The 25512-nt window shown below is 41.7% G+C and overlaps 1 protein-coding gene and 1 long non-coding RNA gene across 3 annotated transcripts in view; both read left to right on the forward strand.

The window, feature by feature from the left end:
• Positions 1-6644, forward strand: part of LOC146057680 (uncharacterized) — a 29697-nt gene extending 23053 nt beyond the window's left edge. The window contains exons 2-3 of the long non-coding RNA XR_014469763.1: positions 3012-3139; positions 6568-6644. This is a non-coding gene — a long non-coding RNA (uncharacterized LOC146057680). The remainder of the gene's footprint in view (positions 1-3011; positions 3140-6567) is intronic.
• Positions 1-25512, forward strand: part of GDF11 (growth differentiation factor 11) — a 312820-nt gene that overhangs the window by 58788 nt on the left and 228520 nt on the right. The window lies entirely within an intron of this gene.

The raw sequence follows: 25512 nt of genomic DNA on the forward strand, positions 1-25512 counted from the left end.
CACCAAGGGTAGGTCTAGTTACACAGGTGGTGAGCTCCTAGCTACTCCAAGCTGGCTTCTATGGACTTCAATGACTGCAGAAATTAGTAGCCAGAGAGAGCTGCTGTAATAGCAGGGGAATGACTTCCCATGTGAAGCTCTCTCTGCAATCAGAGGTCAGATTTGCATTCCCAGGGTGATATACAAACCTCCCCCTGGGGGAGGTATTTCCTAGGGACTAGCAGAATGGAGGATGCAGTAATACCCCTTTCACACATGCAAGCCGTGTACAAAATCCTGTCTGCAATCCAACTTGCACGCGCTTTCACACTAGCCATCTGACCCGGCATAAAGCTGGGCAGGTGACGTCATCTTGAGGCGGGGCCGGCGCTGGGAGATGTCGGCATCTTCCAGTGGCGCCTTAAGGGCTGTTTCACACAATACGGTTCCTGCCGCACGGTGAAATCCCGTACGGTCAGGGAGCCGCGCCGCACTCAGAATTTTATAATGGCAGGGATGGCCACAGCCCGGCAGCCGTCCCTTCCAGTGGGGGGATCCGGCTGCAGCCGTGCGGCCGGGCCGTGGCCGTCCCGTGTGAATGGACACAATAGTGTCCATTCACAACTGCTGAGTGCGGCACGGCTCCCTGGCCGTACGGGATTTCACCGTGCGGCAGGAACCGTACTGTGTGAAACAGCCCTTACACTGCAGTGAACGGGACCCGGTTCACGTCGACCCAGGATATCCGTTCACACTGCGCCTGGACCTGCAAGCGTTCCGGGTCCAACCCAGGTCAAGACCTGGGTAGAAATCCTGTAACGCTGGACCCGGCATCATCTACCAGGACCCTTTCACACTGACAAATTTCCCGGGTTGATGCACGTTCATGTGCAATAACCCAGGAAATATTTGTCAGTGTGAAAGGGTTATATGAAGAACAACAGTTTATTAGGGAAAATAGTCTATGCTGCATTTAAATATATTGTAGTTTTGTAAGCATTGTTTTGGGAAGACCAGTAAAGAAGGTTTTATTATTATATTAGTATTAGTATTTTATTATTTTTACTTTTAATAAATATTATTAATTAATTAATTAATTAATTGATTGATTAAGACTCTAGCCTTGTGCATTTTTTTCTTTTTTCTCTATGTGCTTTGTTTTGGGATTTGTTTGAGCAATCCCTAACAAAACCGGAGCATTGGTCTAGAGCAGTGGTTCTCAAACTGTGGGTCCTGACCCCAAAGTGGGTCCCGAGTTTCTCAGCATGGGGTTGCGACTCCATGTTGCTGACTATCAGGCTGATGACTTTTCTAATCTCAGTCAGGGATTCAAGAAATCTGAAAAAATCAGTTGAATTGACTCCTCACATCAGTTTGTGCCTCCATAATGCTGCCATGTATGTGCTGTCTGCTGACTACACATGTGATGTGATGATCTTCTGCAGTAACTTGCTGGGGTCCTGTTATTATTTTTATTGTCTGTTCGGGTCCCAGAGCAAAATAGTTTGAGGACTCCTGGTCTAGAGCTACTTATAATAAATTTTATGGTCCAGTATTATCACTGTAAACAATATTGTAGGTTTGCAGCGCTAGACTTGTTTTACTATTTAAATAGTCTATCTGTTGCATTCAAATAGATTGTAGTTTTGTAAGCATTGTTTTGGGAAGACCAGTAAAGTAGATTTTTTTTTAAATATGGGCAATACGACTTGGATTCAGTGTCACATACAACTACTGGGGTTATTCAGGCAAATTAAGTCATTTTTAAGTCTTTTATTCTTTAATATCTTCACAGTTGCAATGAACAGTCACAATGGTTACTGGCTGCACTGTACCCTTAAGTAAATGTCTACATTCTTTAAGGGATAGTCAAAAGCTGATAATTCTAGGTATAATGGTGAATGAATAGTTCTGCTCAGCTACAGTCAATTGCTTGTAAAATTGCTGATAGTACAGCACCAGTCTCAGTTTATGAAGCATCCACTAATGGTGCCCATCCACTAGTGCGAGGTAACTCGACCGGCAGCTCCAGGGAGGTTAGGCCCCATACATACACCAGAACGATGCAGATCGTGAGATGATCGTATGATCGTCTCATGATCTTTTGAAGCACACAATCTGCTCAAGATCTGCATACAATCTGATCCCGATCCGTACCCAGTTGAAGGGGTCCTTTTCAAATCCTACCTGCTGCAGCTAGGATCTGAAAAATCACCAGCGGGACGCGCATCGGATCTATACAATCGGTCGCAATTGTATTGAAATCTGGTGAATTGAGGCCAATTGGGATTTTCAGCTATTTGTTGGGTTATATTTAATTGGCTATAGCAGGGGTTCCCAAACTTTTTTGAATCACGGCACCCTAGAGCATCAAAATGTTTTCAAGGCACCCCTAGGTCAAATGTTCCTTATTGAGAAATTCAGGAAAAAATTCTGTGGTTGAATTTACTAGGAAAATTGTAAGAAAAGTTTGAACGTTGTATATTACTTTTCTCCTTTAACAACGCTTGGTCAAGTGTGAATCTGACATAAACTATTGTCGGCAAAGAGAAGAATCAATGATGAGCTAATCCATCTTTACTATAATTTAATCTCTTCCTACATTGATGTTGTTTGGTGGTAGGGATTCCGATTCTGTCTATTATTTTTTAAGCTGTAGAAATTATATCTAGAATCTTATTGGTAGTTATGAGCAACACCACCTATCTATTGTCTAAATTCAACTGAACCAAAAATGTTATCTTTCAAAAGTTAGTGAGTCGGTACAGTAGCTCTTTGGAGATCATGAAACACCTTTGAACATACAAAAAGAATGACAGAGAATGGGATCTTGCTTTTCTATAAATAGTGGACCTGGTCCTTTGATAATGTTAACACAATACTCAATTTAAAAGCATTAGAAGGATAGGTGCACAGGCACGTTTGAAAAATGAAATGACATTGTGCAATGAACTGTCTATATTGAGTTCTGCTTCCAATATATTTCTCTGGTAATTGAACTATAGGCTCTAATTTAGGGTTTTGTATTGCAGCTGGTCCGGGAGCAGATACTGCGGGGTGTTGCACAGCTTGTGCTGCTTGAAGTTCGTCCATTCTGAACTGCAGGGCTGAATTAATCAGATGAACTAACCACACAGTGATAACCACAGCAGGCATAAAGGTACACACACCCACAAGGACTTTCCTACAAGAACTGATTGTCTTCCATGTTTTCATATAGACACAAAATCAGTACATTATATAAAACACGATTATGAAATCTGACAGACAACATGGTCAAACGAAATTTAATGCAATGTGAGAATGTCTGTGAAGCGTCAGTAAAGTGTCAGTAAAATTCAGAAGTCCTTCCCAAAAGTCCCATAAGACAATATTTTTCTGTTATAATAGACATATTTAATAAGGAAAGGAATTACATTATACATAACACTTGAAATTTCTATATAACAAGAAGAAATTTGTAATGGTATAATGGCATTTATTTTTAAACAAACTTTTTCAAAATTTCTACATTTTCTTGTGTTTGCTGTATCATATATTTAACTTAAGGTCCATACACACTGGGAGACTATGCCCAGCATGTATGGACAACAATGACAGTGTTTATTACTGCTGGGAAAGCCGCTCAGTGCATACACTTTGAGCGGCTTTCCCCCTGCCCGGTGCAGACGGAGGGGGGGGGGGGGGGGGTGGCAAAGTGATATGCAAAGCCGTCCTGAAAGCCGCTCATCTGCTGGTATAACCAGCAGATGAACGGCTTTCCCAGCGATGTTGTGGGAGCGCGCAGCAGCGCTCACCACTCATCACCGGGCCATACACACTGGCGGCTTTTAGCTGAAAGCCGCTCAAACCTGCTGTTTTGAGCAACTTTCAGCTCAAAGTCGCCCAGTGTGTATGGGCCTTAACTCCTAATATAAAAAGATGCTGGATTTTACAACAAGTTTAAGAATTCAAATGTAAATATTAAAATATATAAGTTCAATCACACAGGCAACTGATGTATGTAACATTACCCAGAATCAAAGTCCAAGGATTGGAAGGTTTTTAGCAGATATGTATTATACAAACCCTAGATAGGTAGAAAGCCATTACAATGCATAGTACAGGTCGAGTATCCCGTATCCGAGTATCCGTTATCCGAATTATTCCGAAATACGGACATTCCAGAAAGTGAAAAAAAAATTTTTTTTTGCTAAAAACTCACTGGGGACATTTGTAACAGCATCACTGGGGACATGATATGTAACTGGCACTATATATGTGCAAGACAATGATTGCTTGGCATTCAAATTCAGTGCTGAGATAGTACACACATTTTGTTTCACGTTTTCAAACCTTGTTTTTTGAACAATTAAAATATATTTGTGTGTATTTTATGTGGTAATAAAATATATTTGTGTGTATATTATGTGTTTATACAGCATACATGCAAGATACTTCAAAATACATCATTGAAATATTAAAATATTCCGAAATACGGAATAATCCGTTATCCAAAATTCTCCTGGTCCCGAGCATTTTGGATACGGGATACTCAACCTGTAGTTTAGTCTAGCCCAGTAGAAAAGTAGTCAAGAAGCAAGACGAGTGTCAGTAGCAGGGTTGCCTACCCTCCCGGAATGGCCCCCCAGAAAGAGGGGCAACACTAATGCAAAACCACCTGGCTCCCGCGCCCCCCCGCCAATTCCGGGGGGGAAAGGGGGGTCCGCGTGTCAAATTACGCGTTTTAGCCCCGCCCACCGCAGTGCAATGCCATAAAAATGTTATTGCACATCGGAGCATGGCTAAACCGGTGCTATCGCTCTGGCCACGCCCCCAACAAGTAGCCACCCATGGGGCTCCACCCCCACTGAGCTGGCTGCCCTCTCCCGGAAAGGGCAGCCAGAAAGTTGGTAAGTGTGGTCAGTAGTCAGTGATTTATTCAAAGTTTGGTGAGTGTGCACACATGTGGAGAAAACACCTAGCCCTACTAGACAAAATCCCATTGTAAAGTCCTAATTGGTAGAGACAGGTTAGTTGGTTGTGCATGTTCATATTTATCAATCTCAGGACCTGGAAATCCATATCAGCCTGTGGGCAATGTCTCCAAATACCTGAGATCCATATCAACTTTCTAACTCACTGCAGCGAGTGGCGCAAACTTTATATGTGCGTACAGATATTACAGCACATATTGTTGACTACAACATACAGAATGAATTTGAGGAACAAAGCACAGTCTCTTGTTTATGTACATGGGCCTTCTGCCTCTGGACACTGCTGCTCTATTAACAGAACAATTTTATCTGTTGAATGTTGAATTTTCCACGCACTCACTTTCCTGATAAGCCATACTGGGTTGTTTCCAATCTTTTGCCTTCTGATAAACTGTGCACCAAACCCAGCTGGCTCGGACCATTCTTGATTCTAGCAAACCTATATTGATCTGTCATCCTTTCCCAGCCTCCAATCATGGTTGGTGTGTGGGGACTGGTAATGTTATGTTATAGACTGTGGCAAGGTCAGAACAGCTCTTGTACTTATAGATAAGCTGGCTAGTTACACCCATTAAAGTGTATTTGTCAGAGTGGCCTGATATTATTTGCTATACGCATACAATATTACCCCTATACAGTGAGGATGGACATTGCTCTTTCATGTTTATTTATGTGTATGATTTGTAGTTAGGTTCTTTTCGGTTGTTGGTTTTCTATAGTTAGCACATATAAAGTAAAGGCTTACAGAGGCCAGTTATCTGTCACTTGTGTAATGGGATACAGCATTTTTAAAAATATCTTACTGGCTTGTGTAGATGTGGATATGTGTCTGTGTGCGTGCATATGTGTGTGTGTTTGTTACGTGGTAATAAGTATTCACCACATTTCGAATTTTGATATTTTGCATATTCTGGTTTCCTCTATGATGCTTTTTTTTTTTAACCCCTTACCGACGCAGCCTGTTTTTGCCTTCCTGAAAGAGGCCTTTTTTTCATATATGACATGTATCACTTTATGTGGGGATAACTTTTTATTGCTTTTACTTATCCCAGTGATTTTGAGATTGTTTTCTCGTGACACATTGTACTTTAAGTTAGTGGTAAATTTTGGTCGATACAGTCTGTTTTTTTTTTGTGAAAAATACCAAAATGTCGTAAAAAAATTGAACATTTTGCAATTTGCAAAATGTTAAATTTTCTGCTTGTGAGACAAATAATCATACCACTCAAAATAGTTAATAACTAACATAGACCATATGTATACTTTATTATTACATCATTATTTCAACCTGCTTTTAATTTAATTTTTTTGGACACTAGGGGGCAGCAGAGTCAAAATTATACACATAACACAGTAAACGCTGCTTTTGGCTGTTCACGTTTGAACAGCCAATCACAGCGATCGCTGAGGGGGGGGGCATCGGTGCCCCCCATGGGCAATGAGGGAAGATGTCTGCAGACATCGTCCCTCTGTCACCGCGTCTATAGACGCGGTGACAGTTTAAAAACATGACATACATTTATGCCATGTGTCGGGAAGTACATCCCGACCATGACGTAAATGTACGTCAAATGTCGGGAAGGGGTTAAATAAAGTATTTTTTATTAAACAGAGTGAAAGTACAGAACAGAGCAACACTTCAAGTCGCATGTACAGACAGATATCATGGCATTAACATTAACCACATATATGGAGTGTACAAGATGATAACATGTGCTTTCCTACTGTATATTCATGCAAAATAAAGTATCCTTAATATACAATATACTGTATAGTGTCCCCATTCTGTGCAAACTGCATAACAATACTGTAGATTATTGATTTAGATGATTTGAGTATAACATTTAGAAAGAAAGAAGAAGAGAAAAGAGAACATTTATCATGCATTAGGTGTGTAAGTGAAAGATTCATCCGGTGAAGAGCAGTGCATTATCGTCCTAGTATAATGTAGGGCTTTCTGAACATTACAATACGGTCAGTAGTACCCACATTGACCACATCAACCAATTCCCCAGGATTAGGAGTGTGAGGAATACGGGGACTCCAACCACCGATTTCATATCTTTTCAAATTTGGGCATGGTGCCACGCGACATGTAAACATATTTTTCATGTTGCACGACAGTGTTTACCAAAGCCCTCCACTCCATCAATGCAGGCCCCAATTCAGCCATCCATGACTTAGCTATGATGACCTTGGATGACCAAAGATTGATTACATATTGGCCTTCTGAATTATTTAGAGGGGTGTTTTCCCTGCTCCCAAGTACACACATCTTAAATGTCAGAGCCTGCTCCGGGATCCCAGTTGACATTATCCTTGATTTGACTGCGACCCAGAAAAAGCTAACCAGAGGGCAATCCCAGAGGAGGTGCCAGAAGGTTCCCTGTGGAAGATGGCACTTCGGGCAATCCGGAGAGGCCCGACCACCAAATTTAATAATGAATAATTGGATTTGTTGGACTCTCGCAGAAACTGTGGCAAGTTGTGGAAGTGACATAGCCTCCTCCCACTCCACTTCCTCTCCTGTCATTACTGGTCGCAAACTGAACTGGAGAATATTACACTGTCAAAACACGGAGTAAAGGCAGTTTAAACTTAAAGTCTCTAAAATAGCAGGTAAAAGCAAGTGGAAATATTAGCTGCAAAGCTTTACATGTAGATCATACATATGTATAATGTCACTAACTAGTTCAGATAAACTAGGAGTCAAGTTCAAAGGTAGGAACATTGCACTAAGAGAGTTCAAGTAAACTCCAAAGTTGCTGGGAGAGTACACGTAAAATCCATGGGTAAGCGTGCTAGTCAGGGCTCCTGGATTATCAGAGAGTTGTAATCATAAAAAATGTGGTCTACAACTGGAGGTGGTCAGAAAGAATAGGAAAAAATTATGTGGGAGAGTATATACAAATTAGCTGGTATTAGATGTCTTGTGGGATATAGAATGTACAACAGGCTGATCATCTGAAAGCACTAATGGGGAAGTGCCCCTAAGGGTCTCAGGTTAAAGGATCATTGATCAATGGATAAATGTAGGGGGGGGGGGTGTATATATATATGTGTGTGTGTGTGTGTGTGTGTGTGTGTGTATATATAAATATACATACATATACACCACATGAAAAGCCTTGTCCTTCTGTACCTGGCTTTGTAGGAGACCTCACAGGCTCTGCACTTCCTCTGATAAACACTCCCATAATGAGGCCGCTTCTGCTGTCCTCCACGGACTTGAGAAGCATGTGATAAACTCCAACAATCAGAGCTCAGCACAAGCCTCTCTGCCTCTGACCTCTTGTGCAAAGTCTCATGGGAATAAGTCAACTCCCAGTAATGCACTGCACACTTGTGCTCTCAGTGTGCCTCAGCTCCCGATGCTCAGCACCATTAATCATTGTCACATCGGCAGATAGATGAAGCTGCAGCACTACCCCACTCCCATGCACAAAACCTTTAGCTAAAATACATGCCCGCCACAGAGGGGCCCTAGATAGAAGGGGGCCCGGAGGTACTGACTGCCTGAGCCCCGCCCCCCCCCCTTAATCCCGGCCCAGACTGTAATTTTTGTGGATGTTGATGCGAGTCCAATACCTAAGCAAAACGTAACCTAGCGTTGGTAAATGTTCAATCATTTCTCATAAGAGCAAACTGTTGTCCAGCTCTCCTTTATCTGCCATATTGTACAGTATGTTTATCTGTGGTTAAAGGCTTATTGGCAGGTATTGATTTCCGTTGTGACAACTGTTAAAGGGACAGGAGTCGGTGTTATCTGAGAGAATAACAGTTTCTGTGGTGACATTTTTCTGATAGTGTGGTCTCTATGGGGTAATGATTTTTGCATCTTTTTGGGGTTGTGTGTTCAGTCTCAGGGAAGTTGGGGTTGTTATTTGGAATGTGGAAGTTTGGTATTTGTCACAGAAGCTTAAAAGAATGTGGGGTCTCTCGACTACCAAGCATATTGAAACCAAAAGCTTCAACATGTGTAGTGATAATCACATCTACCTGGTTTTGTCTTTAGTAGATTTGGTACTGCCCACTTGATGCCACATCTAAAAAAAAATTATAATTACTTTTAGTTTGTAATCCACCCTTGGGTCTACTGCTACGCAAGTCTCATATCCACATAGTCTTTAAACTATCAGTGGGACTTGTGAATATACAGAGGTTGCTTAAATCGCATATAAAGCTGTTATTTTTGCAAATTCAACATGCACGGTTCATTAATGACAAGGTAAAGATTATCTGCAGATGGTGATTTTTTAAATAAGAAGGACTTGCGTGGTCATCTTTTGCATAACAAGCCTATGAGTCAAGGTTTTGATGGTCATAATGTCCTGCTGTTTGAGTTAGTCTCCATGGACTGCATGCACCCCTGTTGATTTTGCAACTATGCATTTAGATAGATCATAGACTGTCAGGGCCTGATTAACCGATAGGCTTATTAGACTGCAGCCTGGGGGGGGGGGGGCTTAGCGCCGGCACAATAAATTGCGCTCGGATGGGAGCGCTTCCTGGTGCTGCTGGTGTTGGAGGCTAAGCAGGTCTTGAGAGATGGCCTGGCTGGAACCCTTATTCAGTTTCCATGCCCTTTTTTATACTAGCTTGTATTCTGTTGGCCTTAGTGGCTGCGCTTTGACACTGAGCACTGCACCCCATTTTTTTGTTGATCTGGACTCTTAGGTCCTATTCTAATTCTGATTTGCCCAAATCGATCCAGTTTATAAGTCGCACCCTGCTTATGTCACCCAAGATGCATAAACTCACATTTTTCAACATTGAACCTCATTTTCCATTTATCCTCTCTGTTTACTAATCTTTGTTTATAATTTTGTAGTCTAGGGCGTTATAAATATAGCTGTCCAAAATATAATTTGTCAAACCATTAATAATACAAATACTGTACAAACAATAACTTTTTCCATGGAGAACAGTTTATTAAATTCCATCTCACAGTCAATAATTCCACTGGCTCTAGGGTAAGGCTCTTTTCCTCTTTTCTTCCAGCACTTTCTTCTACATTTTTTCAAATTGCCTTCCAGAAAATACATGTCAGACTGGTGGTAGTTTTATGGAAGTCAACTTTGCATAGAACAACTGGAATTAATCAAGATCTTATTGTGAAATAAGAAAGCGATGTTTTGTCTTTTGGGCTAGTAACTTCTAAAACCATTCAATTGCAAATGATTATATAGCCAAGACATTATGAAATGGTTAGCTTTCATTTAGTTACATTACTCAATTGTCCAAACAGTTTGGGAATCCCATGACTGATCACTGTAACCTTAACTACCTTCCAGGGACTCTTGTCTCTGAAGTTGCTTTTAAAGATTTGGATAAGTTGACACCAGAGAATTAATAGATAAAAAAAATGTAGACCACTTATCTCCTAATTGCCTCTACAACTGTACCATTGTTTTCCTGGAATAATGTTTACACTTTGGGCTGATTTAGGGGCCCATTTATCATGTAATATTTGTGGCTCATTCCCCAAAACACCCGTCAAATATTGAGCTTCCTCTGAATGTATGTAGGAGGGACTGCAGCAGGAATCTTCAATGCCTGCTGCGAATCCTCCTGCTTTCCTTGCGGCCACATCTCCCATAGGTTTCTGTAGGATATGCATTGCTGTCCGATGTATTAACATCAAGTCACATTACATTGGATTCCTGGGGTACCACCATTCTGAGATGGCGGAAGCCCATTGTAGCCTATGGGCTACTGACTACAATGCCGGCGGGGCAGTGCAGTTAGCGCCATCGGTGGGGGGTTAGTTCTGGCCAAGCATGCACAGACCCCCGGCACTCAGTGAAGCAGAACACAGGGACAGGCTCCTTTTAGAGCCCCCTGTCCCTGCTTCTGCGGGGTAATACATTCACCCAAAAGGATGCAATTCACCCAAATATTGCAAGTGATCCTGTGCGGTAAATGCAGCCCAGATCGCATTGCATATGCGATATAATGATAAATGGGCCCCTTATTCTTTTTATGAACCAGAGTTTAAAATCTTACAAGAGTACCTCAATGAAAATTCAGTTTGTATAATGCCCTATGATTTAGCAGTGTTCCATCAATAATGTTTTAACCACTTAACTTAATAAACTGCTCAGAAATTGTCTTTTTATAAAAAAAAATTGAAATTGAAAAGCGGATGTGTATGCTTACAGATTGAAGGATTTTTCCTCTGCACACAGCCGAAAGGAAGCCAAATTGAGGGCGGGCACTAACATAATTTTACGTCAGATGACAACCCCGAGCAGGCAGGGATACCTGCATTCCCTGGGGCCGTCCAACATTTCTATGGGCCTGCCTACTATTTTTGTGGCCACGCCCATGAAACACTGCATGCCCACCCCAGAATGCCCCCTGCCTGTCAATCAGCCAGTGAGCGCCCATGCTATTGAAAATACCACCGAAGGCACTCGCTGCGCGGGTCTGCACATGCGCATTAGCACCTATTTATTTATTAACAGTTTTATATAGCGCAGCATATTCCATTGCGCTTTACAAAAGGAGCTAGTGATACAACAAACAGGGTATTTACAGACAGTCAAAAGGTAGGAGGGCCCTGCTCGCAATCTTACAATCTATAGCGAAATAGGCATTGATACATAAGGATAGATACTGTAATCTTATTGCATTAATTCCACCAGAATGCAAAGGTTCCTGGTGTGCTGTAAGATACGGTGCATGCGCAGACCCCAACCATCAACAGAGGTGCCGTACAGGTCTGAAATGGCCTCATGTTACAGCCCTGTGCCAACCATTAAATAATTTGCATAATAAATCCGGATTAGCAGCAATAAATCATCCACTGTGCGGATTTTTTTATTATTATTATTATTATTATTATTATTATTATTATTATCATCCTGAACTGCTATAATGAACCAGATACAATATTTGAGCTTTTTTTGATGTGCCATAAAGTATATATTTTATAATAAATTAATGTGGGGGCAATTAGATGGGTTGGGGTGCGGGATTGCCCATGGCATCTAGGGCCTGATTCTAGAGCCATCTAATACCGCCCACCCCCCGCTGCCATGTGAACATTCCCACTGCATTGCAAATGGATTTTGCATAAACCTCTATTCGTAGGGGAGCGTATGGGGGTGAAATCATTCAATGGTCAGGACCATATAATAATTTTCCCTTTGTTCGCAAATATAAGTCAGTCTTGATTGACCTATATTTGCAGCGCCCGGCTCCAAGAACTGACAGCCATCCTGCCGTCCACCTATGGAAGCCATCGGCCCACCTGCATTCACATTTTTTGTGATTGTGCCCAGGAAATGCTTGGCGTCCTCATGCACCAGAGCCCTGCCCATTTCCATCCCCCCCCCCCCCGTGTGAACGCCTCGGGGACCGTTCAAGTCCCCGAAGGCATCCGCACAGCACCCCTGCGCATGCACATATCAGAATATACACATGCGCAAACATCGATCTCCGGTGCAAATACGCAGGGGACCAATCAAACCAGAATAAGGCCCCTAGTGTGCATCCAGCTTAACATTGCAAAAATAAAGTCTGTGCAAAAATAGTCAACTGTATTTTTTCTGATGAGGTTCTGTTGACTTTGAGGCTATTCACATATCTAGTGATTTTCAACTTGCAGGATAATTACAAAAGTGTGTATTGAAAAAGATCAAAATCATACATCCCAACTGTTTAGCTAGCGGAAATGGGACAAGCAAAAGACTGAAGCCTCATCTAGGGCAGTGGTTCTCAACCGCGGTCCTCAAGTACACCCAACAGTGCACGTTTTCCAGGTCACCTGCCAGGTGCACAGATGAACTCATTATTCACTGACACAGTTGGAACTAATTATTTCACCTGTGATTCTGTGTGGAGACCTGAAAAACATGAACTGTTGGGGGTACTTGAGGACCGAGGTTGAGAACCACTGATCTAGGGCCTTGTTCAGCACTTCCAACATGTTTGGCCCTCCTATGATTACTCTTCCCTAAAAGCACACTTAATGATGCAAACACCATGGCAGATAAGTGCAGAAATTGTGGGTTCTCAGGGAGTGTCTGAAATTGTGGGTTCTAGGAAAGTGTCTGGCACTGTCCCCATACCCAGTTAGCTCATGGTTGCCTACCTGACCCTCTCCATCAGGGAGAAAATGCTCTGTTTCTGGGCTTCCCTGGTAATGTATGATTGCCAGCACCTGTGGTGAGGTAGGTAATTTATAAGAAAGACGTTTCATCACAGGTGATGGCGATCCTACATTACCAGGGAAGTCCAGGAACAGAGCATTTTCTCCCTGAAGGAGAGGGTCACGTAGGCAACCCTGAGTTAGCTCCATCTCTCCTCTTGACATTTTTTTGGAAGAGGAAAATTCAAGTATGCGCCTAGGTGATCTATAATGTTACAAAGTATTTTATAGCCATTAATGGTATCTGGATAGCTCATAGTGAGCAAGCACTTTTTGTGCAAATTCTGTCTGAAACCAGCCTGTGAAGGGTGAATTGAGTGCCATTGCTGCCGTTTAAAATCTGTGTAAACAGCACCTCGCACCCTTCACATACTGTATAATAGGATCGACCGTTATGTCTAGGTCAAATAAGTCGACACCAAAAGGTCAGCATGCACAAAGTCAACATGAGGTACACACGCACGCAAAAGGTCGACAATATTTTTTCAGAATTTTTCCTATTTCTGGACTTTTTCATGCTTTACCATCCATGTAGATTCCGATTGGAAGCGGTAAGGTGTGCCAAGCGCAGCACTAGCAGAGCATTATTTTGAGATCTACAGTATGTGTTCAGGTGACAGCAGTGGCACCAAAAAAAGTGAAAAAATCATGTTGACCGTTTTAAGTGTTGACCTGCTCCATGTCAACTTTTTCCTTGTGTCACCTTTGTGCATGTTGACCTTTTCTCAATGTCGCCCTAGTGCTTGTCAACTTTTTGTCAGTGTCAACTTAGTGAATGTTGATGTAGACATTGGAGGTCATTCTGGTTGCCTGCACAAATGCCCGCCAACTGCCCACACACAGATCATTAAACCTTTGCATAAACATTCATTCTCACCTTGCATGTGGGGCAGAAATAATTTGATGGTCGCCGCTGGTGTCTTAGATCTGCTGCACCCCTGTAAGGGAAGAGAGCGGGTAGCTGACATCCTCTGACATCAGCTGCCCACATCCGTGTCATCAGAGTTCCATGTGCGTTCCCATGGGTGTGACTTCATTGTGTGGCCACATGCCCCTCGTCTGCCGTGCTAGGTGCTGACGGGCCGGCGAATAATCAGTTTGGCACGCCCGCTTGCACAAAATGGCTGCACATGCACATAAATGCTTATGCGCATGCGCCATTGCAAAACATCGCTCCCATGTGCAAACACACAGGGGAGTGATCAAAACATGTTGAGGGCCATTGTCTCTTGAGATGATCCACACCCGTCAATAATTGCTTATATACCAGTACCTTCAGATTTGACACAAGGGGTGACATGTAATAGGACAAAATCGCACTAAATCGCAAGTTTGAAAATCGTGAAAATTTTTGTCCAAATTGAAAATGTATTAGAATGCGGTATTTTGGGTAGAAACGGAATTCGAATGCGATTTATGCGGCTTTTTGGTCATGGTAATGTCTGGTTATTGGTGACAACGAGCCAAACCAGCCCCGTCTCATTGATCTAGTTCTGGTACCAAAAATATGGGGACAAAAAGTGTAGGGGTACCCCATATTTCTGACACCAGCACCAGCCTATTGGACTGGTCCTGGTTACAAAAAAACTGGGGTCCCCATATATTGGAACCAGCACGGGGCTCCAACAGCCAGTATCAGGAGCACTGTGGCTTGTCAGCTCTGGACAGGGTCTGTGGGAGAGTCAACCCCCCCCCCCATTAAAGGGGGTCCCCTGTCCACGGCTGAAGCCCACGGCTGTCTCCGGCGTCCCAGGGTCTTGAACTCCATGCTGATTTGTGGAAAAACAGAATAAAACAAATTGCTCATTACATTGTTTATTTTTTACTCCCCAACCCTCACCACACATAAACCCTCTACTTGTGTTTCCTGCTTTACTGCCCCTCCTTTGGTCTTTCAAGAGATATCAATTTAGATATATCAATGATAGCAAAAAAGTTGAATTGTTTCAGTATCAACAAATAATGAAGCTGAAGTTGAAACTAGGCAAATTGGCAGTATCAGAGGTCGAATGTCATTTCAGAAACAAATTAGGAGTGAAGAAAATGTGTGACTGCTGTGTCACTCATACACATATGCTTACAGATTATTCCCTCTGGAGCAACAACGGCAGCCTGAAAACAATTAGACCCTGTTCTTTTAAAAGGTGAGTGACTCTCTGACCCTGTCAAGGATGAATTGGTTTCCAGGGAATTGTCTTCTGGACTTGACATTCGGCGTGAATGTGTTTAGGAGAAGGAACAGTCCAGATGTTCAGCTTTCAATCTTCCATTTCGCTTTTCCTTTCCATCTCAACTACTAAAGAGAAGCTCATAGAGATTTGCCACTGATGAATTTCCCAGAGAAACATAAATAATTTACTCTTTGCCTGTACTAGCAGGTGAATAAAGATTTTAAAACTTTCCCCAGAAATAGTTTAATCAAATCAGGATGATTAAGTAGAATAGCATGCCTGTATGTTAGTATTAGAGTTCAAGCATCCAATTACCTTAGAAAGTCCTCAAACACCAGACCAGCCAGTATGTTTTTCAGTATGATGTTTGCTACTGCGGGTGTTATTGCTTGTCATGCTCCTGACAGAGTCTGCTCCCGACTGCTGGTGCTCCCGTATGTCACAGTCCTTTCCTAAGTCCACTCTGTGAGTATTGCAAACACTTATTTTTTTCTTCTGTAACAGCTGTGAGTGGTGCAATTATTTTACTGAGACCCAGGTAAAGGTACATTGCAGTAGTCTAATTTCTATGATACAAAAGCATTTATGACTTTATGCAGATCTTCAGAGGGAATTAAGTGTTTGATTCTGGCTATGTTCCTCAGATGAAAGAATAAGGATTTGACTGTAGCTGATATCTGATGTTTAAGTGTCAAGCCACCATCCAAGACAACACTATGATTCAGCATATGATGCGTGTTTTGCAGTACTGAACTCCCAAGTGTCTAGTTGGTTGGCTATGACCTTTGATGTTGAGGTCCTTTTAAAAAGAGCTTACATCGTACTGGCAATCATCCACCGATGGAGCTCAGCTAGACAGCCACTTAGGGTTGTTATTGGGTTCACAGTACCGGGAACAAAGGACAGGTACAGTTGTGTATCATCTGCATAGCAATGGTAGACCAGGCCATGCTGCCTGGTTATTTTACCCATTGTTCCTCCATCCTCCTTCTATAGCTCAATTTACCCTCCCTAATCTTCACCCTTAATTCCCTCTGCACAAACCTCAACTCCTCCTTGTTGCCTGACTTAAAAGCCCTCTTTTTATCTTTAAGAAGAGCCTTTATACCAGAATTAATCCAGGGTTTATTGTTCGAGAAGCACCGTACTGTTTTTACAGGCACAGTGTTCTCCACACAAAAGTTGATATAGTCTGTAACACAATCCGTTAGACCATCGATGTCCTCCCCATGGGAGTCTATGAACACATCCCACACAGTAGAATCAAAACAGTCCTTCAGGGCCTCTTCTGACTCCTCAGACCACCTTTTCACAGTACGAGTTTACACTGGCAGCCTGTTTACAATAGGCACATATACCGGTTGGATGTGTACCAAGTTGTGGTCCGATCTTCCCAGGGGAGGAAGAGATGATGAACTATATGCCTCCTTAATGTTGGCATATAATAAGTCCAGTATTTTATTGTCCCTGGTGTTGCAAGTGATGTACTGAATAAATGTTGGCAAAGTGGTGGCCAGAGAGGCATGATTAAAGTCTCCCGAGATCAGAAGAAGGGCATTGGGGTGCTGAGACAAAATTACCAGGATTTTATTCCAACCAGCCCAATCTGACAATCGATCTATAGATGTATGGCCAGCTTTAGAACCTTGTGGGACACTACATGGCAGTGTCCCGGTGACAATAAGTAAACTCCAGATGAAACTCTCTGTGACCTGCCAGTGAGAAATGATTTGAACCAGTGACTGTGCCACCCAGTTCACAAAAAAATGTTCAGGTGCTTAATCAGAAGCCCATGATCCATGGTATGAAATACAGAGAGATCCAGAAGTATTTAGATTGAGCATTCACCTCTGTCTCTTGCCATCAGAAGATAATTTAACACACACCAGGGCTATATCAGTGCCGTCTCTTCTCCAGAATCCTAATTTTAATGGATCATTAATGCCATGTGTTGTCAGATGGTTTATCCAGTTGATTTGCAATAACTTTGTAAATAACCTTACCTAGAAAAAAAAGCTTTGATACTGTTCTGTAGTTGGTCATACAGTTGAGATCTTTTTTTTTTTTTTTTATGAAGAGGTCTAACACTTGCTTCCTTAAGGGGTTCAAGAAAAATCTGTCTTTAAGGACCATTAAACTATTTCTGCAAATACATGGCCAATTATATCCATACACCATATTAGAAGTTTAGTTTCTGGTAGGATAGCAGCAGCCAAAATGATATTACTGGCGAAACTGATGTACTTCTTTGGCGCTGTTCCTTGCCTTCTCCTAAAACAACTATACAATAGATTCAACCAGATTTTACTTAAATATATATGGAAAGGATCCAAACCAAGAATTGCGAGGAATACCCTGGCTTTGCCTAAATTGGCCGGAGGGGTCGCTTTTCCAGATATTGAGAAATACCATTTTGCATGTATAATTGCCCAGACGAGAGATTGGTTCGAACTAGAAACAACAAAACCATGGGTTTTATTGGAAAGCAGTAGTTGTTCCCCGTGCCCCTTTCTGATTTATTGTGGATGTCGCCCTCCACTAAGCGTAAATGGGTGGAGTTCTGTACATCAATTAGGACTATGCTAGATGTATAGCATAAATTATTCTCGGCCTCTAAGGAGACATCCCTACCATCCCCCTTTTTGTCATTGCAGACATTGATACTATTGATCCAGAATTTTGCACTAGATAATTGGATTAGCAGTGGATTATAATTGATAGGAGATCTGGAATGGTTCAATGTCCTTCTCTCAGTTGCATTACTCCATCCACAAACAGGATTTCTTCAAGTTTATACAAATACGTCATTGGCTTCAATCTTTCCTCACCGCTCACCAGAATAAACTAGTGTTCCCAGTCTCTATTAAAGCCAAACTTGTTTCTCCTTCACACAAAGGAGGAATCTCTTGGTGGTACAAATTTCAAATCTTGGATGATAAAAGGGGTAAATTACATTTTCAGGTTAAGTGGTAGAGGGACATGGGCAGGTCTCATAATGAAAATGAGTGGGATTAAATTTTTCGTTCCTGTTTTAAACCTTCCAAATGCATTAACCACTCAGAAATGTTCTTCAAATTGTTAAAGAGAGCATACTTCACTCCAAAGAGGCAACATCAAATTTGGCCTTCCACATTCAAAATTCTGCTGGAGCAAGTGTGGAGGGGTAGGGAATATCTACCATATTTTCTGGGCTTGCCTGCATCTCAAATCTCTTTGGGGTGAGGTGTTCCAGATGATAAGTGCAATTATAGGTGTGAACGTCCCTGCAGACCCTGCTCTAGCATTATATCACCTATACCTGGACCAATTGTCTATTGGGGATAATATGCTATGGGACATATCTTGGTGGCAACTAAGGCTGCGATTGCCCAGCTCTGGAAATCGTTGGTAGTTATCCAGAATAAGATTCATAAATACTACTTGTTTGAAACTGCTGGGGACAAATATTCCTATAAAATGGTTTGGCTGAAACCTATATAGAGAACTTATGGGACACTCGACTATATACAGTTCCCCTACTGACTTGTCTGTTTTACATTCTCCCCACTAAGATTGGTGATGATCAGTTTTCTAATATACTGTAATTCTTTTTTATTTAATTTTTGTTGGTTGATTCATTAAAATGACAAGTGGGTCTCAATTGCATAATATTTTTTGTTACTGGCTCCCCTAATGTTTTCAGGGTACAGTCATTGGGTCAACATGCATTTAGGTCGACACCATTTGGTCAACATGCATTTAGGTCGACATGAGTCTGGGTCGACATGCAGGAAGGTCAACATGGGTTTGGTTGACAGGGTCATTAGGTTGACATGGGTTAAGTCGACAGTCAAAAGATCCTGTCGACCTGATGACTGACGACCAACATGCTGGTGACCTATTGATCCTCACCCATGTTTTCCCCTTTTTTGTTTTTCTGTACCACATATACTTGTGAAAAAAATTCAATGAAAAGTAATGTTTAATTAAAAAAAAAAATTCAGTTTATCCTGGGTTCAGATCGCATGGAGTTAAAAGCAAAATTTGGGCAATTTCAGCACTCATAAAGGTATCTTTGCACTTTAGGTTTACATATGCAAACTTACAATATAGTAATGTAAGATGTGTACATAGAGATATCTTTTAACTCTACATAAGACCAAGGTAGACATACCCCAACTCACAGTGAATGTACTGGATCATGCATGTAAAGGTTTCTTTGACTCAGTGACATCACAATCACCTCATTCATATAGAAGTATTTTATAAGGGTGACCATACACTACTGTAATTTCTTTCAGGCCGTCTGATCCCCCCGACATATCGCATGTAATTCTGCAGCGGGGAGCTGCCAGGAGGGGGCCAAGTCAGCGGTTGTATGTTCAGCAGGTCCAGACTCCGATCTGATCCGAAGCACACAGGACTATGCATCAGATTGGTTGTCAAACACATCCGATTCGGCCAATTTTCAACAGATTTCGATAAATTCTCAGCCGGATTTGTTGGAGTTTGGTGAAAAGTGGCTAAATCTGATTAGTATATGGGGGCCGTAAGAGATCAAGATGGGTGTACCTCAGTCACAGTTAAATTGGACAATCCATGTAAAGGTTTCTCTCGTAACTCACTTGCAAAATTCCAGACTTAAAAATGAGGTATATAAATGACTTTTACATTGCTCTACAGTTTATTTAAAAGCTTAGTATTTAATTTATATCTCTAGAAGCATAGTTTGAGAGGCTCTAGAACAGTGGTCGCCAACCCGTCACTCACCAGCTACTGGTAGGTCGCGGCAGCGATTCGGGTGGCTCGACCACTCTGCGCCCATTCGTCCCTCCAGCGCCACCGCCCGCCCGTCTCCCCCATCCGGCCCTCCAGCGCCCCCCATCAGTCCCTCCAGTGCCCAACACCACCTTCCTCTGAGACAGACACTAGAGGTAATATTTCACTTCTAGCGTCTGACAGGGAGCACAGCGCTAAGCGCTCCCGGCACTTCCGGGTAACGCTGCAGCGCTGTGCTTCCTCTCAGATGCAGGAGGTGAAATATGACCTCTAGCATCTGTCTCCTCAGAGGAACAAGTGAAGTCCTGTGCCTCGGCACCACCACCATGCTTGGTTTACTCCAGGGACAGGATCAGGAGGGATGTTGCCGTGGTGACTGCAAAATACAAAACATGACAAGTATGAACATCGTGAAAAAACAAAGTGATAAAAACAAGAAGGATCTGTCTCATACTGCAGATCTCTGTGAGTGAGTGCCAAACTAAATACATATATGTTGTCAACATATGTTGTTAATATGTGTTCTTGTATATTTATAAGACATATTTTTTTTATATATATTTTTTACTCATGCACATGTTGGCAACAAATATGTATTTAGTTTGGCACTCACTCACACAGATCTGCAGTATGAGACAGATCCTTTTTGTTTTTATCACTTTGTTTTTTCACGATGTTCATACTTGTCATGTTTTGTATTTTGCAGTCACCACGGCAACGCCGCCTGGCGTGCTGACGTCAGCAAACGCCGGAAGCAGGCGGTGGGGGACGGACGCGCAGAGCTGCGGGCGGTGATGCCGTGGAGAGGATGATGGTCCCCGAAGTGGGTAAGACACTATTTAAACACTGTTTTTTCTATAACACTTTATCCTGATGATGGGGATGCTATCCCCGAAACGTAGATGGTGTGATATGTGTTCAATACACTTAGAATATTTTGCACAAGACTCTGAGTGCCGCCTCTTCTTTGTTTGATGTGTGTATATATATATATATATATATATATATATATATATATGCACTTTTATGCATTGTACACCTGTTTATACATCCTGCCCCTGAAATGTTGACTGACCACTGTAAAGGAATAAACCTGGTCCGTAGTTTCATCACTCATCTGTAGTCCCTGAGTGCCTGTGCTTTCATACGATTATATATATATATATATATATATATATATATATATATATATATATATATATAGCTGCGATTTCCAAGTAAATGAAAACAGGAGGCGGCACTCAAAAAAACGGTGAATAACTGTATTAAATCATAAATCATAACAGTGTAAAAAACGTCAGTATTCATTGTCTACAGTTTCGGAGCTGACGCCCCTTCCTCAGGACAACTGACAACTCAACATAACCAAACAAAGGTGAAGTGCATCAGGGGTGATGTCCCCGAAACTGTAGACCAGTTAAGTTTTTCACTTGTTTTACTACCTCAGTTTAAGGGGCAGATTTATTAAGCTTGGAGAAGAGATAAACTGGAGATAAAGTGGAGAAAAGGTAAAAGGCGGTAAAGCACCAGCCAATCAGCTGTGTTTGAAAAAGACAGTTGGGAGTTGATTGGCTGGTGCTTTATCTCCTTTTACCTTTTCTCCGCTTTATCTCCAGTTTATCTCTTCTCCAAGCTTAATAAATCTGCCCCTAAGTCTCAGTGCCGCTGTTTTCCTAAGGACTGCATACTACTGGCCTCACAGCCAGCAGAGAAGGGCAACTGAGCGAGTTACCCCACGGGGGGTCTGAGTGCCGGGCATCAAAGATTGCTATATATATATATATATATATATATATATGTACCCATAAATAAGTAAAAAAAAAAATTGTACTAAAACAATTAAGGTAATAACATTGATAATTCCCTTTTTTAATATTTTTTTTATTATTTTATTATTTTAATGAATTTTTTAAATTACATGTGAATATGGTTGGGATTATAATGTTCATCAAATATTGTTTAATTAGATGCATTTGTTCAATCCCGCTGGATATAATGTATTTAGTGCAAATATTCAATAGGCCTCCTTTCTACAAAGTTGGTTGAATCTATCTCCTCCTCTTGGTGTGATATTAATTGTCTCTATACCTTAAATGGTTAGATTATGGATGTCGCCTTGGTGTTTAAACTTAATATGTCATGAAAGGCTGTGTGTTGTTATACCTTTAAGTATGTTTCTTCTATTTTTCTAAAATCTCACATATAGGGGCAGATTTGCTCAGTGAAGTGATAAACTGGTTTTTATCGCCGGCCAATCAGCTTGTCATGTTGGAGGGTATGTGAGACTATCGACCGCAAGGTAGCCCATCCTTATGGAGCTACAGTAAGCTATGCATACTGTACACAGGTAAAGTGGAAACAAAGGCAGACGTTGGGTCGGTGTCGACCCAATGCTTGTCGGCCAACTTGCTGTAGACCCAATGACCATTTCCTGTAATTACATGCTTTTGCCATACTACAGTTTAGTGCGCCATAACAGGACATTTCTCATGGCCCGACAATGAAGCCAGGATGGGTGGCCAACAGGATAGATGAGAGTATCTACATCTGTATATGTAAGCACTTTGACCCTTAGTCAGATCTGATCGCAGTACAAATATGTTCTCAAAATGGGCAAAACCATGTGCACTGCATGTAACATGTATAGAGAGAGACTTAGATTTGTGTGAGTTATTTTGTTTCTGTGCAGGGTAAATACTGGCTGCATTAATTTTACACTGCAATTTAGATTTCAGTTTCAACACACCCCTCCCAAATTTAACTCTCTCTGGACATGTTACATCTGCCCCACCTGCAGTGCACATGGACATGTTACATCTGCCCCACCTGCAGTGCCAGTCGAACTTATTACTGTTACCCTATTATTGCTCAATTTCTCCTTTTCATCAGCGACCAGAGATGGTCGCTGATGAAAGGGCACCTCTGCCGGCTGTGCCGCAGAGGTAATCAGCTGGTCGCAGGAGCAATCTCCTGCGACCAGTGATTAGAATGGGGCTGAAAAGGGGAGCGCGCACCCGGCGATTTATCGCTGAGGCACACTCCCATCACTGACAATATGGTCGCCAGCGGCCATATTCCCAGCGATTTCAGCCCCTATCGCCCCCGTGTGTACACAGCTTCAGGGAGAGAAATATGAAACAAGGGGAGAATGTGCTCATAAAGAAAACGAGAAGTAAAATTGCATCTGGGACACAAGGCAGGGGTGAATGTGCTCATACTGTAGCTCTAAATGTTATTTCATAGAAGGTGCTGCAGCTTGGTAAATGATAACTAGCCAATTTGTTGCTATTGGCATCTTCTTCACTATTATCTTTAAAAAAATTGATACAACTCTCCATTAAGCACTTACCTGGCAAAAACATATGGGATATGACCACAGTCAGGAGTGCATCACCTGACCAGGTTGTACCCCATCGTTGGTGCTGCCTGCTACTTCCCAATCTGTTATGGAGGAAATCCGTTCTGCACAAGAACAGCTCTTATTCCTCCTGCTGCTAGTGGCTGCTGGGAGTGGTGTTGTGTTGTGGTCTGTGACCGTTAACACTACTCTCAAAATCATAATGTATTTAGATATTTTTTTAAATACAAGTTGAACACAGAAGGGCCCTGGGGTACTGACCACAAGCCCCCCTTTAATCCGGCCCAGAGGGTGAGGGCTCTGCTACTAGAATCTATTACTATGAGGTGTGGGCTATTTTTGATAGTGGGTGGTAAGTAATTTTATGGTGTAGGCTTATGGACACTGGGGATGGGATACGGTCACTAGGTCTACAGCATGATTGTTGACAAGCATTAGGTCGACACCATTAGGTCAACATGCCGGAAGGTCAAAATGACTGTAGGTCGACATGGGTTAGGACGACAGGGTCATTAGTCGACACAAGCAGTAGGTCGACATGGGGAAGGTCGACAGTCAAAAGGTCAACATGGGGTTTTTCACATTTTTAGGGAGCCGACATGTGCAGACAGGCGGTATTTCATGCCCTACCATCCACTAGGGCATGGTGGGAGCATAAAATAGTAGTGAGGCACTGTGCCCAAAGCATGGCGAGCTCAGCAAGCCATGCGAGGGGACGCAGTGCTACGTTTCAGTGTCCATGTCAACTGTGTAGAAATTCGGGGCATTTTTTTTTTAAAACACCATGTCAACCTTCACCATATCGACCTAATGACCCTGTCGACCTAACACATGTCGACATTCCTGCATGTCGACCTTAATGCATGTTGACTTAATGGTGTCTACCTAATGCATGTCGACCATCCTGCTGTCTACCGAATGATCCATATGGGCATATGGGTAGAACACACCCACTAGATGTATATCTTTTTAAAATAAATATAATATAAATAATAAAATATTTATTATTTTATTTATTAAGTTTCTTATATAGCGCAGCATATTCTGTTGCGCTTTACAATAGGAGACAGTGATACAACAAACTGGGTATTTACAGACAGATTTAAATATATTATTAAAAATACAAGTTTAAAAAAAAAACTATTTCTGAGCAGTTTTTGGAGGAAAAAAAGTGTCAGTGATCCCTTAAATAGGATTACTAAAGTGGACATTTTCAAAATGTGATATTTTGTTCTACAATTGAAATAATCTTCATTTTTTTAATAATGTTCTGTGTTGTTGAGTAATACAAACATATTTGATAGTGTTTTGTCCACAATCTGTTTTATTGTTTTTATATTAAGTTACAACAATATATATGAAAAAAATAAATTAAAAAAATAAAAGTGAGTACAGAAATAGGGGGGGGGGGGATTGGTGTCAGGTGTACTGTATATAAAGAAATTAAATAAAGTAAGTAATTGAATAGAAATAATAAGAATGAACTGGAAAAAAATGAGAGCAGTGGCTGGAGATAGAATGTGTGTGACATAACTGGTATGTCCCATATGGTACGCCTTTATATAAAGTGAATAAAAAGATTTTTAGAAGCTTCATCTAACAAAATGGTTAAGAAAATAATGTGGCCAAGAGCAGATGTCCTTATGACAGTATTACTTAGTGAGAGTATTGTACAGAAGGAAGCTGTAGGCTTTGTGTACAATATCAAGGCACATAGTAAATGCATGGCATTTTGTGGGGGCTTATCCTTATGTTACATTCACTATACCCTCACTTTTAGCCCAGGTCATTAGGTCTTTGTATGCATTGCAGCTGCAGCCTATTAAATCTGACACACGCAGGTATTCTTTGACCTATTTCAGCGCAATGAAACACAGATGCTGCTGTGATAGCAAATGCATTACATGTAGGCAATGTCAATCACTATATAAAAATCATTTTTCAGTCATGTCTTCAAAACCAATGGCTACAAACGAAGGCGATATTTAAGTTCTGAAGCACATTTCATACTAATATTTTAATTCAGACCTGCTCGCTAGGCACGTATATATTCGTTGCCTAGCGAGTAAGTAAACGCCGCCACGCTAAATGCCCCTCACTAGCATACCAGTGGAT

The sequence above is a fragment of the Crinia signifera genome, chromosome 2, assembly GCF_055691185.1.
Source record: "Crinia signifera chromosome 2, ASM5569118v1, whole genome shotgun sequence".
NCBI lineage: Eukaryota > Metazoa > Chordata > Amphibia > Anura > Myobatrachidae > Crinia > Crinia signifera.